Below are 17,754 nucleotides of genomic sequence, written 5' to 3'. Positions count from 1 at the left end.
GGGACCACCTTCCACAATATTCCAGGTGGAATTCCGGGCTTTGCCGGTGGCTCACAATCATGTCTCAGTTTACCATCACTAAACTGGGGACATAAACCCAGCTGGGTTCTCCCTGTGCCACGGATTTGGGATATTTTGGGATTTGATGGTGGCAGCAGCCAGGACGGGGAAGTTCCTTCCATGGAAGCAGAAGAAAATTCCTTGCAGCGACCAGAAACAGCACCTGCAGTGTCCTTTCCATGCCACTTCCAGGGGAGAAATCCCGGGAATGTTCAACAGTTTGGATCCCAGACTTGGGGAAAAGGAGCAGGGAAAGGTGGCAGCTTTCCCTTCTTTATTCCTGACCTCGGCTTTGCTCCGATGAGTCACCGGAGTGAGTCACGGGCAGTGGCTCATCCATGGCATTTCCCCCCCTTTCCCGGGATTTGTGCCATGAACTCCTCCAGGCTCCTTGGAATTGGTTTCAGTTTTACTGAGAGAGGGGAAGGCTTTGTCCAAATTCCACCAATTTTCAGGATCCTGGGAGTTGCCTGAAGGGAATTCTGAGGTATCCCTCCTGTCCGAGTGCTTCCTTTCCCTTTTCCTCCACTTCCTTGTCCCTCAGATCTTCCACCCCATGGATTTTGCTCCAATCCAGCCTGAACTTCCTGGTTTCCTTGGATAGCTCCAGGACACTTCGGATACGGGTTAGACAGGAGCAGGTGATGAGGGCTTGGAGCTCATTCCCGGAGCTGTGGAAGGGGCAGCATGGATGAAGGGCTGGAATTACACAACCGGGATGATCTTCCAAATTCCAGGTTTAAAAGGGATTTGCGCTTTGTCTCATTCTTTTAGGAAAGGGATTGTCCCTTTCCTAAGTGCCGGGCACTGGTGGAATCACACCTGGAATTCCGTGTCTGTCTGGGCCCCACAATTCAGGAAGGTCCTGGAGGGGCTGGAGCATGTCCAGGGAAGGGAATGGAGCTGGGAAGGGGTTGGAGAATTCCTGAGGGAGCTGGAAAGGGGCTCAGGCTGGAGCAAAGGAGGATCCAGAGGGATCTTTTCCCTCTCTGAAATTCCCTGACAGGAGGGGGCAGCCAGGGGCGATTTGGGATCTGCTCCCAGGGAAAAATGGGACAAGAGGGAATGGCCTCAGGCTGTGCCAGAGGAAGCTCAGGTTGGACATCAGCAGGAATTTTCCCATGGGAAGGGTGGTCAGGCATTAGAATTGCCCAGGGAGCTTTGGAGTCCCCATCCCTGGAGGCATCCAAGGAATTCCTGGATGTGGCACTCAGAGCTCTGGATCTCTGGATGTGGCACAAAGTTTTTCTGGGAATCTGTGCCAAGGCCTCCCCATCCTCACAGGGAAGAATTTTTCCTGGTGTTTAATAATTTTCCCTGCCTTTTGTGCGCTTCTTATGCTGATCCCAAGTGGATCCTTGTCCCTAAGTTGGTTTTTGGGATCCCACTTTGAAGGCTCTTGTTCTTCCTGCTGGTGGAACTGGGACTTGAGGAGCCAATCCCTCAATTCTGGGGATTCCCCAAGAGCCAATCCCTCAATTCTAGGGATTGTCCAAGAGTGAATCCCTCAATTCTAGGGATTGTCCAAGAGTGAATCCAAGAACAAATCCCACAGTTCTAGGGATACCCTGAGAGCCAGTACCTTAATTCCAGGGATACTCCAAAGGCAAATCCCTCCATTTTAGGGATTCTCCAAGAGCCAACCCCTCTGTTTTAGGGATTATCCGAGAGTATCTCCAAGTACTCTCTGAAATTCCCAGACAGGAGGGTGCAGCTCGGTGGGAATGGTCTCTTCTCCCAGCCATTCCTGGATTTATTTATCCACTCCTGGAGCTGGAAATCTTTCTCTTGGAGCACAGTCCTCAGTTTTGGTGAGGACTCTGCTCCAGGAATGGAAGCACTTAGATGTTTTTTTTTTCCTTCCGGATTCATGAGGACAAGAGGCCCCAAAATCCCGGCTGTTTTCCGGAGCAGAGCAATATTCCTGATTTTATTCCCGATGCCAAGCTGGTCAGTGAAAGGAGAGCCTGGAAAAGGTTTGGAAAACAAGAAGGGAAGAAAGGATTGGATTCCCAGACCTACCTGGCTCCTGTCAGGGCAGTGGAAGTTTTCCGTCTTTCCCAGGAAATGCTGAAAATAAAGTGTGCCCCTAAAAATGGTTGGTTGGGATTTGAACTTCTTCAGATCAAGGAAAATCCTGGATCCGCATCTGGTTTTTCGGGATTAATGGGGTTATAAAGGGGATGTGTTGATTCTCCTCTCATTCCCTAAGTTTACGTTCACAAGGGGGAATGGCTTCCCAAGGAAAGGATGGATGGGATATTGGGAAGGAATCATCCTGTCCCTATTCCCTGGGAGTAAATCCCAACCCCCACCAGCTCCTCCCTCCTGTCAGGGAATTGTGGAGATCCAGAAGTTCCCCCTGAGCCTCCCTTTCTCCAGGCTGACCCATGGAAACACTTCAACCATGGAAAAATCTCTGGAAAGCACATCCTGGGATCCATTTCCACTTGGATTGGGATCCCTCACCCAGAACAAGATGAGTTTAATTGGTCTGGACTAACAAAAACCGGGATCAGCTCTGAGCACATGCAACAATCTGGGTCCTGGAAGGGCAAAGTTTTAAGGAGAAAAGCACATTTGATGTGTTGTCGATCTTATTCCCGGCTTTATCCCAGAAATCCTGGTTTTCCAAGCCCTTGCGCACCAGAATTCCTGGCTCTGGGCCTCCCTCCTGCCAGCTGAGCCCCTGGATTTTCTTAGGATGACCCAAACCACCTCAGGAACAGCTTTTTTGTGGTTCTCCGGCCACTTTCCCTCTCTGGAGTTGCCTCAGCTTTGCTTCCCTTCCCATGACAAGTGTGGGATTCACTTCTCCGGTTGGGAAATGTCCCTGGCTGGGAGAGGAAGCCCAGTCCAGCTCCTTTCCCGGTGGTTTGGGGCATGGATACCTTGGATCCAAGCCATGGATTCTTGAGCAACACTGGGAGAGTGACAGAGACAGAATTCACCGGAGAAATGAGGTTTCCCCACACTCCATGGAGGTCCTGCAGCCCAGCTGTGGGAGTGAAGCTGGAAATCTGGGATTTGTGGGATTCGGGAGGGGAAGGAGACTCATCCCTGGGCTGGCTGGTGCAGACTGGTCCATAACCACAGCGGTCAGGCTCCTCACTCGGGGCTGGACTGACAGGATCTCCATCCCAAAATCCTTGGTCTGGGCATGACCTTGACTCATGCCTCGTGGTTTCCTGGAGGGGCAGGGACAACTCGGATCCAAGTGCCTGGAATTAGGACAGGGCTCCCACCAAGGAGTTGCTGCAGCCTTGTGGGTGTCGCATGTCCTGGGATAAGCTCCAAATTGAGGGGAAAAAGCTGGGAAGTGGGAGGTGGGATGGGGAAATCCAGAGGGATCAGGTTGGAGGATTGGCTTGGGTGACGTGGTGTGTCCACACCCTGTGTCTGGTGCAGACCTGGAATGAGTTCCTGGAATTCTTCCCTTAAAAAAGAAATCGGGAATAAGTGTTTTCCTTCCAAAGAGAGCCTGGACAGTCATGGACCAGGACTTTGGAATGATGCAGGTCATAAACAGAAAATCATGGAAGAGTTTGGGTGGGAAGGGATCTTCAAGGTCATCTATTCCCACCCTGACACCTCCCACTATCCCAGGGTGCTCCAGCCTGGCCTGGGACATTCCCAGGGATCCAGGGGCAGCCCCAGCTGCTCTGGCAATTCCAGCCCAGCCCCTGCCCACCCTCCCAGCCAGCAATTCCTTCCCAACATCCCAGCCCAAGCTCCCCTTTCCCACTGGGAAGCCATTCCCTGCCTCCTGTCCCTCCAGCCCTTGGCCCCAGTCCCTCTGCAGCTCTCCTGGAGCCCCTTGAGGCCCTGCAAGGGGCTCACAGCTCTCCCTGGCTCCTTCCCTTCTCCAGGGCAACATTCCCAGCTCATTCCCCAAGACTCCAAGGATTCATCACCAAAACCTACTAGAACTTCCTGTTGCTTTTTCTTCACATTCCCACGTTCCAAAAACCCATCTTTATTCTGTCCCATTGTCAAGAAAAACACTCCCAAGCAATAAAAATTGGGAATAACACCCCTGAAGGAGCTTCACTTCTGCTCCCAAAAAAGTCTTCCTTCCAAGCCCTGCCCATGTCCATGGATGGGAGCAATGATCCCAGGTCAAGATTTCCAAAGCCGGGCTTTTTTTGGAGTCAGAAATTCCAGTCCGAGGCAAGAACGAAGGAAAGAATTGCAAATTTCCAAAGGCCAAAATTTCCCGGGAATTAGAAATCCTGAAATCTGGCTGGTATCACTTCCGAGCCTGGTAGCTGCAGTTGTGCCAAAATTTGGGAATAAATAGGATTTTTCCAGGCTGACTCATCCTAAATAAAGGAGCCACTCTGTGCGAGCCAAAAGCGAGGAGATTTGCCCTTTCCTGATAAATTCTTGAGGAATTTCACCTGGGAGGAATTGGATTTTCCAGCCCTTTTTCCCAAAGTCTTCCATCTTTTGTTCTCACCTCCTAATGAGGTATTAATGAGCTGCTGGTGGTTTCTTTAATTAAGGGCAAAGCCATTAATGTGATGTGAAATCTTTACTGGGATCCAGGTTTTTAATAAAAAAAGGGATGTGTTAGAGGATAAATCATTCCTGAAAATTTCCAGCTTGGAGCAGTTATTCCAACGCCATCCTTGGGCTGCTTGTAGCCATGGAATGGTGTTGGAGTTAATTTATGTTAATTTATGTATGGAATTGGAGAAGCCTGGGTGGAATTTTTTTGGATAGTCAGCAGAAAATTCCGCTTTTTCCATAGTTTTGAGCCGTTTTTCCTTTCATGAGGAATGGCTTGGGTAGAAAAGTGGATCATGGGAAAAGAGGATTGAAATTCCTCACCCAGATTTATTCCCAAACTTCACTGGGAATTTATTCCCAAGTTTCCCCCCATTTCACCCTTTCACCCATGGCAGAACCTTCAGATCTCCTAAAATTCCCGATTTCCCATTTTTCCAGAGCATCACCAACAAGTTGGGAGCCCCATTGAATGTTTTATCCACAAATGGAATTCTTTGGAAGTGCAGAATGGGAAAAATCCACACTTGGAACCCAATTTGAGTTTGGATCTGACTCCCAGCTCGGAGTTGGGAATGTGAGAGCAGAAATTCCGGGAACATATTCCAACCTGGATTATTCCATGGTTAGAACAAGCCTGTCTGTACGTGGCTAAAAATCCTGGTCACCAAAATATCCTGGAATTCCATGGATATTCCCTAATATCCACTCTGCCAACTCCTTATCCGGCAGAAATTCCATACACACAAATAAATGCCGATAATTAGGATGATTCCCAAAGGAATAAAGGGTGGGAAGTTCCAAAATCCCCACATTTTCTGCTTTAATCCTTGGCATGTTTGATATCTGGGAAGCTCCAATCCTCTCTCATTCCCAGAAAAGCTTTTCACAAGTGGGGATCCTGGGAAAATCCATGGAATTTGTTGATAGGTGGAGGGAAATAAAGAATTTTCCATGCTTTTGGCTTGAAGTCGATTTTGCACTGTTTTAACCCATCCTTAACTCGCCTTTCCCAGTTTTCCCAGATCTCCATCCTTAAACCCCTCCAGGGAGGGAGCATCTACAGCCCCTCTGGAAAACCTCATCCAAAAGGGACGGAGCGAGGTCATTCCCTTCCTTTTTAGTTGATATTTGTAGTGATTCCTGACAAAAAAATCCCAAACCAACAGGATTTTTCCCTGATTTCCAGCTTTGGTGCCCTCGGCACAGAGGCTGGAGCTGCTCTGCATTCCCATTTTCCTGCTGGAATCAAACAGGGAATCACTGAGGCCTCGGCCTCTCTCCCCCTCGGTTTCCTCATGGAAAATCCGACTTTAAATAACCGGATAATGCAGGGAATCGTTGACTGCCAGTGGTTTCCTCTGGGTTTGGACCAAGAATTTTGGGATTCGGATCAATCCTGCCCATCCCAGGGGAAAATCCGCTGGCACGTGGAGCCGATCAGGCTCTGCGAGGTTTTATTTTGGGGATATTATCCTTACATTTTAAGGATTTCACGTCTCTCCCTCTAAAAACCAGGAGCGGCACAGCTGACCTTTAGCAGGCTGTAAACCGATCCCTTTTCCCACTTTTCTCTTGGAGCCAAGCGGCTGAGGGAGCCAAGGATGACCCAATCCCAGAACAAAAGTGGCCTTTTAAACCCGACCTGTTGATAAGGAATTTCTGGGATGGGTGGATGGGAATAAAGGATGGACAGGAACCGGTGCTAAGCTCCCAAATTGAAATATAAACACAAAAAAGGGGGAAAAATCTGCCTGGAGGAGCCCCAGGGAAAAGGGTGGGATCCAACATCCATAAAAATGTGGTTTTCCAGGGGAGGCAGCTAAATATAAAAACCCTATGGAGAACCGTAAATTCCTAATAAATGGGATTGAACTACTGGAAGGGAAATCAGGCTCGGGAAAAGAGCAGGAAAGCTGGGAATGAGCTGAGCTAGGACACAGCTCTTTGGGATGGGGATTTCGGGTTATTCCAGAACTGGATTTGGGATCTAGGTCAGGATTTGGGGAATGCTGTGAGAATTTAAGGTGTTCCCATGGCTCCCGGAGGGAATCCCACAGATCCCAAGGGATAAGCAGGAGTAATTTGCCTTGGAGGGATATGAACCTGCTGGAAGCTGGAATTCCACTGGGACCTGGAAGAAGGATTTAGCACCAGCTCCAAATGGATTTTCCTACTTTTCCTGCTCCAGCCAGGCTGGGCAACAAATCATGGGATTCCATGGGATTCAGTTTGGGATTCTTCCTGCTCCTGTTTTAAGGATAAACCACGGCGCATCCTGTTCTCCCAGCAATCCTGAAGCTGGGATTAAAGGAATTTGTCAGCACAACAGAGAATTTCCCAAATTCCGGGTTTTTCCATATCCTGAAAAAATTCCATATCCTGAATGAATTCCAGACCCATAATTCCTGCAACATCTTTATTTTCCCCTTTTTTAAAAATTATTTGGGCTGTTTTCCAGAGGTGGGAATAATTATTTGCCTTAAGGAGGGCACGGGTTGAGCCCACACTTCCCAGAATCCCAGAATCCTGGAACAGGTTGAGTTGGAAAGGACCTTAAGGATTATCCCATTCCATGGGCACAGACACCTCCCATTATCCCAGGTTGCTCCAACCTGGCCTTGGACACTTCCAATAAAATTTGGCAAAATTAGGAGGGAAAATCCTGTTTCCAGAGGGGCTGGAGGCTCCAGGGAGGATCAACACGGAAAACGAGCTGGGATCAATGGGATCTTCACTTTAGGTGACACCTTTGGCATCCAGGCACCTTTGGAATACTGGATTGGAATACCAGAGTCAGGAATGACGATGGCAGGAGGGAGGACGGGGCCTCTCCATTGTTTTCCTTCCAAACACCAAAGCTAAGGGGAACAGAGCAGGGAATAACCGTGGAAATTGCAGGAATACCCATGGAAATTGCGGGAATACCCACGGAAATTGCAGGAATATCCCTGGAAGTTACAGGAATATCCATTGGAAAGGCTGAGGTGAAGGAGAGGGGGCAGCCAAGGAGCTGAGGCAACCTCATCCCGCTGCTGGGAAAGCACCTCTGGGGAGCTCCTTCCAAAATGGGAGGCTTGGATTTTCTGGGGTTGTCACGCTGAGATTCTAAATTTTGGGATGCTCGGAGTGCATCCCACACTTCCAGAGCATTCCAGGTCTGACCTGACCTCCAGGACGGGAGTTTGAACTTCTCCAAACCTTTCCTGGCTCAGTTAGTATTTGGAGAACTCCATTTCCTGCTGGGGACTCAACAAACCCTTCCCTGTCCTTCCTGGTTGTGTGGGAATGCTGGGATTTATCTGGGAGGAAATTCCATGGATTTGAAACCTGGTTTTTTTCTCAAGTTCAGGAACACCCAAACAAACCCAGAATCATTTGGGGCCCAAAAACTCCCTGCAAATCACAACCAAATTTATCCATTCCTTTAAAAACACCTGCTTCATCCAGGATTTGACGGGAACATTTTCCATGCGGGAAAACAGAAGTTCACACCCACCATGGAAGAGGTGTCCTTCCCTTCCCTTCCCTTCCCTTCCCTTCCCTTCCCTTCCCTTCCCTTCCCTTCCCTTCCCTTCCCCTTCCCCTTCCCCTTCCCCTTCCCCTTCCCCTTCCCCTTCCCTTCCCTTTCTCCTTCCCTTTCTCCTTCCCTTTCTTCTTCCCTTTCTCCTTCCCTTCCCCTTCCCCTTCCCCTTCCCTAATTCCACGGCTTTTGATCAAATCCGTTCCCTCCCCGGAATCCCAACAACATCCAGGCCACACTTCCCTATGGATAAAGCTCCGTGCTGGGAATTGCATGGCTTTAATTCCACCCCGAGGTCCTCCCTTGGAATTCCATGTGCCTTCCATACTTCCAAGTCCGTTTTCCTCTCTCTTGGCCTCTGGAAATGTTTCCTTGTTGGTTTTCCAGTGTTTCGACTCCTCTTTTCCCTTTGGCTCATGGCTCAGCCCTGATCCCTGTAGGATTTTCGGGATGCAGACAGGACTTGGATCCTTGCTATCCCTCAATGGAGCTCCCATTTTCCCGGCTCTGGGCTCAACGATTCCCCCGGCTGGGCCTGCTGGAGCTGGGTGAGAATTCCTGGCTCCTTCTCCCAGTGTTTTCCAAGGAGAACAAGGCTGGAGCAGGGAGCTCATTAACAGCAAGGCTCCATGTGCCAAGAATTCATTAAGGAAGGAACAATTGGGAGCTTCCCAACGTGGCTCTGCGCAAACAGCACCAGGAATGAAGGCAGGGAAGGGCTGGAACGGTGAGGCCGGCACGTCCCAGCTCCCAGATTTTGTAGGGAATCTTTGTTGGTGGTGACGATCCTGAGCTTGGCTCTTCCCGAGGACAAATGTCCGGGAGCACTCGGTGACGTCACCATCAGCCCTGGCCTGGCTGTCACCTCTTGTCCCTGGGTGACAGCAAAAAAATCGGGATGGGCACGACCGGGAAAGGCCTCATGGGTCTCATTCCCAAGTTTTCCAAAGGAAAATATCCCACCTCCCAAGATTTGTGTGAGCTGGGAGGCTGCATTCCCAAAGGTTGGATGGGTTAGCCAAAAAAAAAGGGGGAGGGGCTTCTTTGGGATGTCCTGGTCCTGCTACCCAGGGGAAGCCTGGAAAATGTGGGATTTCTGATCCATCATTTACTTTTAATATAATTTAAAAATATAATTTAAATAAAATTTAAATGCAATTAAAATAATTGTAATATAATTTCAGTGTAATTTTAAAATGTAATTTTAAATTTTAAATGAATTTTTCTATAATTCTAAATATAATTTTAGGTAAAAATTAAATATAAATTAAATATAAATTAAATATAATCTAAATAAAAATTTAAATAAAATTTAAATAAAATTTAAATTAAAATTAAATATTATTTAAATATAATTTTAAATATAATTTAAGTTTATCTTTATATCATTTTAATGTATTTTAAATAGAATTTTAAATAGAATTTTAAATAGAATTTTAAATATCTTTACATAAATTTGAATATATTTTAAATATAATTTAAACATAATTTAAAATACGCTTTTAAAGTACAATTTAAATATATCCTTGAGTAGAATTTTAAATATATATTTTAAAAATAATGTTTGAATATATTTTTATATAATTTTAATACATTTTAAATATCATTTTAAATATAGCTTAAAGTTCAATTTTAAAATACGATTTAAATGTATTCTTGAACAGAATTTTAAGTGTAATTTAAAAATACAATTTAAATATGATTCTTAATATATTTTTGATATAATGCTGAGATAATTTTCAATGCAATTTTCAATATCTTTAATATGACTTAAAATATCATTTGAAATATGATTTTGAAATACGACTTTTGAATATATTTTTAAATGCAATTTTAAATTACAATTTAAATAAGATTCTTAATTTTACTCGTTTTTAAAACATTTTTTGGAACGTAATTTGAAACAGAATTCTAAAATCTATTTGAAATATCATTTAAAACATATTTTCTGTAATTTCAAATATAATTTTTAATATCATTTTTAAATGGAGTATTTATTTCCTTCCCTATCCCAGCTGCATCCAAGCCCCATCCAGCCTTGGACACTTCCAGGGATCCAGGAGCAGCCACAGCTCTTCTGGGAAACAGGGAATGGATAATCCCATCTCCCAGCGGTTATCTGGGATAGGGCCACCGGGAAGAGCCAAATCCCTGCAGGAATTTCCCTGGCACCAAAGCAGTCGGGATAACAAAGGCTGGTGTTCCAAGGAGCGACATTCCCGCTGCTCCTCCAGAGCCTCGTCCTAAGAGCCTTCCCGGGATCTCAGCTTAATCTGGGAAGAGGTTGTTTTAACTCTTTTGGTTGGAATATTTCTCCATCCAATCCACCTCCTGGTGGTTTCTCTTCTCCCGCTTTTCCATAACCTCCCACCTTGTCTCACCTTGGGAATCACAACTCTGGCTAAGCCTAAAGCTTGGAAAGGCGAATCCAAGCGATTCAGGCCAGGCTTAAACTCAGCTCTTTCCAAACGTTGTGTCCATGGCCCAGAGGCTGAAAACAGCTGGAATTTTGCTCAATCCCAGAACAAGCCTGGAGATGATGCAGCTGTTTCCCAACCATCCCCTGGTCGTGCCATGATCCACCAGAAATCCCAGTTGCACCGGAATTCCCGGCCTGCGCTGGTGAGGACCCAGAGGGATTTGGCTCTTGGGCAGGGCTAAGCCAGGTCCCTTCAATCCCAGGACACCGGGACTCTTCTGCTGTGGGAATGGGAATCCACCTGAGGGCAGGGGACACGGAGATGGGATATCAGGAATGATTTTTTATCAGATGGTTGGGGATGGGCTGGGATGGAATTCCCAGAGAAGCTGTGGCTGCCCCTGGATCCCTGGCAGTGCTTGGACAGGGCTTGGAGCAGCCTGGGATAGTGGGAGCCGTCCTTGCCCATGGATGGGGTGGGACTGGCTGATCTTTAAGCTCCCTTCCAAACCATTCCAGAATTCCATTATCGGGAAATTTGCCTCCCAGACACCTTGAAAATTTAACAATGGTGCTCAAAAACTGGGATAAAACCAGAGATTTGATGCTGGAGAAGCTCTGGAAGTGACAGGAGGGGTGGGAGAGAAGCCTTGGAGACTCTGGATAAATTAATGGAACAACACAACTGACACAAGGAAAAGAAATCCCAGGAAAAGATGCACAGAGGAGAGAATGACCTCGTCAGAACAGCAGAGGAATTCCACAGTGGAAAACCAGGGAGAAGGATGTCATGGGAATAGATATCCAAGATGCTGAAACCTTCCAGGAATTTCCAGCCACAATTTATTCTTGGTTTGTTTATTCCCATTTGTTCCGGCCTTTCACTGGAATAGCTCTTCCCTCCCTGATTTTTCCCTCTCCGGGATATTTATGGAGAGCAACGCATCTTTTCCAGGCTGAACCAAACCCTCCCAGTGTCCCCAGCTCTCCTTGGATTTCTGTCCACCTGATCCCTGCAGGAGCCCTTGGTTGGCTCCAAAATTCCAACTTTTTTAGGCATGGAGCGCGAGAACAACCAAGAGAGAATTTCTCCTGGGTAATTAACACTTATTAATCCCACTATAAATAGATTTTTTCCTGCATGTACTCATTCCATCCTGGTTTTCCATAATTGTATCACACCAGCCCTGTCCTTCTCCTGGAATTCGATTGTTCCCAGGGGATGAATCCGCTGCTATTCCTGTTGTCATTCTCCAAGTGACTTGGCACTATCGGATTTCCAACTATTTTTGTTCCTCCCGCGTTGAAGGTCACCCAAACTTTCCTGCGTATTTTTACATGAGACTGGATAACTTTTAGCCTCTGGAAAACGGGATCATCTCGGATCCCAGCCTCTCCATCTAAGGCAGAGTAAACATCAGGCGTGCAGCAGGATTTTCATCGCCTCCTTTGGAAATGTCTGGAATTAGCTGGAGGAGGAACAACAGGTGAGGGGCAGTTTAGCTCTGATGTAAAAATTCCCTGCTCCAAGCTTGGATCAAGGCAGGGGAGGACAAATTCCAAAAGGTTCATGTTGGCCACTGGAACAGAGGAGGTCTGGGCTGGGATGTTGGGAAGGAATTGCTGGCTGGGAGGGTGGGGAGGGGCTGGGCTGGAATTGTCAGAGCAGCTGGGGCTGCCCCTGGATCCCTGGGAGCATCCAAGGCCAGGCTGGACACTGGGGCTTGGATCCAGCTGGGATAGCAGGAATTGTCCCTGCCCATGGAATGGGGTGGAATGTGATCATCCTCAAGGCCCCTTCCCACCCAACCCATTCCATGATTCCATGATTTCCAGCCTCCAGGACACACTTCTGGGGTCCTGGAGCCTTCTGAGATCTCCAGGCTCCCTCTGGCACTCGGAATCCTCCATTTCCAGGTGAGGAGCCTGAAGTTTCCCCTTGGAAATCTGTGAAGCATCAAAATTCCCACCTTTTTTTTTATTTCCTAAAATTCCCCCAAAAAAGCAACTCAAAAATCAAAGGAAAGCGTTTGGATTTTTTTTTCTGCCTAGTAAAATATTTTTTGGAGCAGAAAATGATTTTTTTTTTTAAATTTAATTTGGGAACAAACCCTTTGAAAAAAAAATGTAGCATTTTCCAACTGAATTGGAATTTGGAGCTTTAAAAAGTGCCAGGTCCTTGTTGGAACTTAAATCAGGAAAAGTCCAAGAAGTCCAAGAAGTTCCACATCCCATGGAATTCCTGCTGGATGCGGTGCAGTTTTTCTGGGATTTAGTGAAAACGAATCCTAAATAAATTCAGTGGAGCATCATTTCCTGGTCACTCTGGGAAGGAATTGTTGATCCTTAAAAAATTTTATCCTGATTGAGTCAGTTTTCCCATTTCCAGCAATTTTAGACCGTTTGCTCCTGCAGTCCATCCCAATCCAGGTGGTGCCGGTGATGCTGGAATTTTGGGGTGGACTTGGCTCTTTGTTAGAACCTTTGAGCAACAAAATTCCAGAGTTTGGGCTCCGCCAGCTCAGCCAAAGGTGATGGATCGATGATTCCCAAGGCTGGACACGCGACTGGAGCTCGGCTGTTCCAGAGTCTCAGCCAGGGACACGTCCAGCATTCCCAGCCTGGGAATGACCCTGCCAGGGAACGTGGGAAGCAGCAACTGGCTGCAGATAAGGCCCCGTTACCTTTTCCCGCTGTTTTCTTGGAACAAAGATATCCATATATTCTGAACCCTTGACTTATCTCACTCTTTCCCGAGTTTTTTCCGACCACAAGCTTTCCCTCAGTTCTGGGTTTGGTTTCTTCCCATCCATCCTTTTTTTTTTTTTTTTCATTTTAGTTTTTTCCATTTTAACTCTCCCCCTTCCTTGCTCCTCTCTCATTCCCTCTCTCCTCTCCCCCCCGCAAAAAAAAGGGAATTTAAATTCCAACCGGTCACAGATGTCAAAGCAGCGGGAACAGCTCCAAAGGCACTTTTTGGGGAGTTCATCCAGAGGTCAAAGATGTTGGCAGCAGGACAAGGAAGAGGAAAAATCCTACCCAGGCCCTGCTGTGTCATCATCATCCCACTCGGCCGGAGCGGGATGGGACTGGAGAGGGCCGGGAATGTGGCTTTCCAAAGCCTCGGGATAAAAAGCCACCTCCAAGCCTTGGTTTTGGCCACCGGCGTTTTGGGGTGGCCCAGGAGGAGAGGGAATGGGAAGGGCAGCCAGGAAGAGCGGAAAGGGGATGTTGAGGGAATTCTGGATGGATGCAGCGGCTGCCGCTGTTCCAGGGGGATGTGGGGAGGCAGCGTGGGATGGGAAGAGCTAAAAGCAGGGTAGAGGGAACATCAGGAGGGAGGAGATGGGTGACAAGGTGGAGGGGACATCTGGGAATGAGTCCCTGATAGGCAGGAAAATCTGAAGATCCAAGGGATTTCCATGCCTGCTCCTCCCCAGGGCAAAAACGGGGATGTTCCCAGTTTCCATCAGCTCATCCATGGATTGATGAGGTGCAGCTCAGCAAGGAGAGTGGATCCCTCTCGAAAGGGCAGAAAACACGGAGAGAATCCGGGAAAAGCCCATGGAAGGGTGTAGATTCTCACTTGAAAGGAGCATCCAGGAAATGATGGAATTTTGGAACAGTTGGGTTGGAAGGGACGTTAAATCCCATCTCGTTCCAGCCCTGACACCTTCCACTGGTCCATATGGAACCCGGCCTCGGACACTTCCAGACCTCTGCTCCTGATTAGCTCCATACTGAAGGAAAATATCCCTTTGGTGGAATCTTTCCAACTCCTTTTACCCCATATTGGCAGATGACATCAGTTATTCCATGTTTATCCGGGATCAAGCATTGTCTCCATGGATAATCCCCTCCTCAGCTGGGAATTTTAACGAGACTATCCTGCATTTTAAGATCTGCTCCCAATTTCTCCATGTTTTTCCATCCAGGTTTTTCCCGGTTGCCAGGACACCTGGCAGTTCCATCAGGAGATGGTTTCCTGGCTGACAATATTCCAGCTCCAGTGGGAGGACACCCTTTGGAATGTTCATCCAGTTTCTTTTCCATGGAAGTGCTTGGAGAGGGGCTCCAAGTCTGGGTCTGTTAGGAACTGGGTAAGGCAGGATGAGTTTATTTGGGATAGCTGGAATTCCGGAAGTGGATTTCAGTCTAGAGTGCTGCAACACCTTGGAATGGCAGGTGGTCACATCATTCCTTTGATTCCAGCCTCCTTCCAAAATCTGGGAATGGCAGCTCATAATTTAGGGATAACGGGGAGAACCAGCCACATTCCCTCAGTCATTCCTCCTTAAATCCACTCTCCTTATTAAACATGGAAAAGTTCTTGGACTTCCCACAACACATGAGGGGAGCTCAGTGGAGACTCTTGGATTTGTTCTGAAGGAGCAAGGAGAGGAAGTCCTGGAGTTTTGGAATTCTTCTGCCTCCTATTAATAATAATAATCCATAAATTATTGGGATTTATGGAGGGGTCACCCAGAGTCTGGGCCTGGCTCTGGGAGAGGCTCCCGTGTGGGTGTGAGAACCTCTGGAAAACGCCTCTGGAAACAACGAAGGAGACAGGAATTACATTTTTTTTGGCAGAAAGGAGTCAGCAGCTCCATCTTAAAGAAAAAAAAAAAAAGAAAGGAAAAACTCCACCGAAATAGATCCGCGAAAAAAAATAAATCCGAGGACATTTTTCTCTGGACTCCAAAAATAAACCACTGGAAGACCCAGAGTTTGCTTTTCGAAGGGTTTTTTTCTTCCCCATCCCTGGATATTTAAACATCCAAGTTCTGGCAGTTCTCCTCGAAGAAAAGGTCCGGCTTTGTCCAAGCGCTGATGGTAAAAAGCAGAGGGAAAACTGGGAGATTCCAGAGACTGGGAATGGGATCCGCGGCCTTTCACCTGGATGTCGTCACCTCAGCCAGCCCAGCTCAGCACAGTTCGGGGAGGTGGTCCCGGCCTGTGTTCCTTGCAAAGATCCCCCTGGAAAGACCTTCATGGAATCATGGAATGGTTTGGGTGGGAAGGGACCTTAAAGATCTTGTAATTCCAGCTCCCACTGTCCCAGGTGGATCCAAGCCCCAATATGCAGCCTGGCCTTGGGCACTGCCAGGGATCCAGGGGCAGCCCCAGATGCTCTGGCAATTCCAGCCCAGAGGAATTCCTCCTCCCAGGGAGGAATTCCTTCCCAACATCCCATCCATCCCTGCCCTCTGGCAGTGGGAAGCCATTCCCTGTGCCCTGTCCCTCCAAGCCTTTGGAAGTTGTCCCTCTCCATCTTTTTTGCAGCTCCCTTCAGGCAAGATCTCCCTGCAGGAAAAAGCAGCTTCATTCCAATCACATCCCGCAATTCCCTGTTGGGATGTCCCTGGGGCAGGAAAGGACGTGGATTGAAGTGGTGGAGGTTGCTCCAGCAATTCCCAAAAGTAGGAACCAGCTGGAATTTCCCATCCCAAATTAAAGCACACATGAATGACCCTTAAGTGGGGAGATGGGGATTTTAGGAGCTGTTTCCTTCAGGCTCCAAAGCCTGGCTTAAAGGAAATTTAAGTTTTAAATCCTAAACCTGGGCCTCTCCAGTCCTTTTGGGCTCCCATAATCCAAGGAACAGCACAAGGCTCCCGCTCTGGAGGATGTGGAGAAGATCAAGATATTAAGGACAGCGGGGGGCTGGAGATTGTAACGATGGAAGCCAAGGATCCGGGAGCAGGAGCGGGAATAAAAGAAATCGAATAATAATTGAGGGGGAATTTTGCCAGCAGTGTTCCTTGGCAGGCTCCTGCCATTTGGGATGGCGGAGTTCCCCGCACCTTCCCAGATCCCACGGGATTTGTGGATGCAGAACAAGCCCTCTCCAGTCCTCCGGCTCTTTGCTGTTTCCTCCTGCTGCTCCCGGCAGCTTTCCCGATGGCTTGGAAATCTCCGGGCATGCATCAGAGCTTCTATATTTGCTCTCAGCCCCTGCCAAGATCAGCATTCCCACTCTATGGAAAAATATCCGTCAACCGGATATAAAGGAATGGTGCGAGGAAGCAGAGCTGTGTCAAGGCAGCACAAGTATGTTGTAGGAAAAATTTGGCATCTTTGATTTTTCCACCTGGCATTTTTTCCCCCCGATTATCCAGGGTAATGCTCAGGATCCTTGGAAGTCTCCCGATTTCAGCTCGAATTATTTCCACAGGCTGCTGGTGGGAGGGATGGGCCAGCTTGGGATAGATCCGGGAGCATTCCAGGGAAGCATCTCGGGGTTCAGGTGCTTATCTGGGCTTTTCCACCTGATCCGAGCTCCAAGGACTGGAGTGGGTGGGGAAGGGATGTGGAATTCCCGGGATGGTGACAAGGTGGGGATCAGGCACAGGTGGGACTCAGTGACCATGGAGAGCTTTTCCAACCTCAGTGACTCTGGGATTCCGGGATTTTTCTCCTCCTGACTTAAGGCTGGACCCCACGAAGTGCCGAGCACTAGAGCAACTCCATGCACTGATGGAGCTGAAGGAATGGGAATGATCTCTGGGAATTCTTGAATCCCTCTGACATCATTCCACGGCAGCTGAGCGCAGAGCGCGAACGAGGGCGACACAATTCCAAAAAGCTGGAAAAGGGTTTAAACCAGAGATTAAACCACATTCTTCTGCTCCCACCCCTCCAAAATCAGCTTGGATTCCCTAAAAACCAGCAGGACAATGGTGACTTGTGGAAGTCACCAGGAGGGACACAAGGAGAGGTGGTTGGAGTTTGCCTGGAAGTGACACCCATTCCAAAGGGAAGACGACAGCAAATTCCCCAGGTTTTGGGGTCTCCCAAAGCTCACTGGGGCTTTAGATCCATCATGGGATGATTTGCAGTGGATCAGCCCTGGTGCAGTCCCCGTCTCCACTTGGTATTCCCACGGGAAGTGCAGAGGATTGGGAATCCACATTCATCCCCGTCCTTTCCTTGCTTAGACTTTCCCCTTCAGGAAAAAACCCCTTTTTCCTTAATTCTCACCCCAAAATATCCAGTAAATACACTCGGACACTCCTTTGATCCCTAACTGATTCCTGCTGGGGGTCACAGAGAGCTGGATACATCCAAGGCGCAGGAATTCAGAGGGATGATTTGGATTTCAGGTCGGAAAAATTGGCCCCATGTCTGCTGGCGGCTTTGTGGAATTCCCAAGGTTTCCAGGGCCCTTGATCCATGCTGTTATTCCCATCTGGACTATGCGGAAATGGGAGAGACACCTCTGAGCCCGCAGTTATCCCAAAAA

The sequence above is a fragment of the Coloeus monedula genome, assembly GCF_965178545.1.
Source record: "Coloeus monedula genome assembly, chromosome: 5".
In the NCBI taxonomy this organism is placed as follows: domain Eukaryota; kingdom Metazoa; phylum Chordata; class Aves; order Passeriformes; family Corvidae; genus Coloeus; species Coloeus monedula.
The sequence above is the reverse complement of the archived record's forward strand: the minus strand, read 5'-3'. Positions refer to the sequence as shown.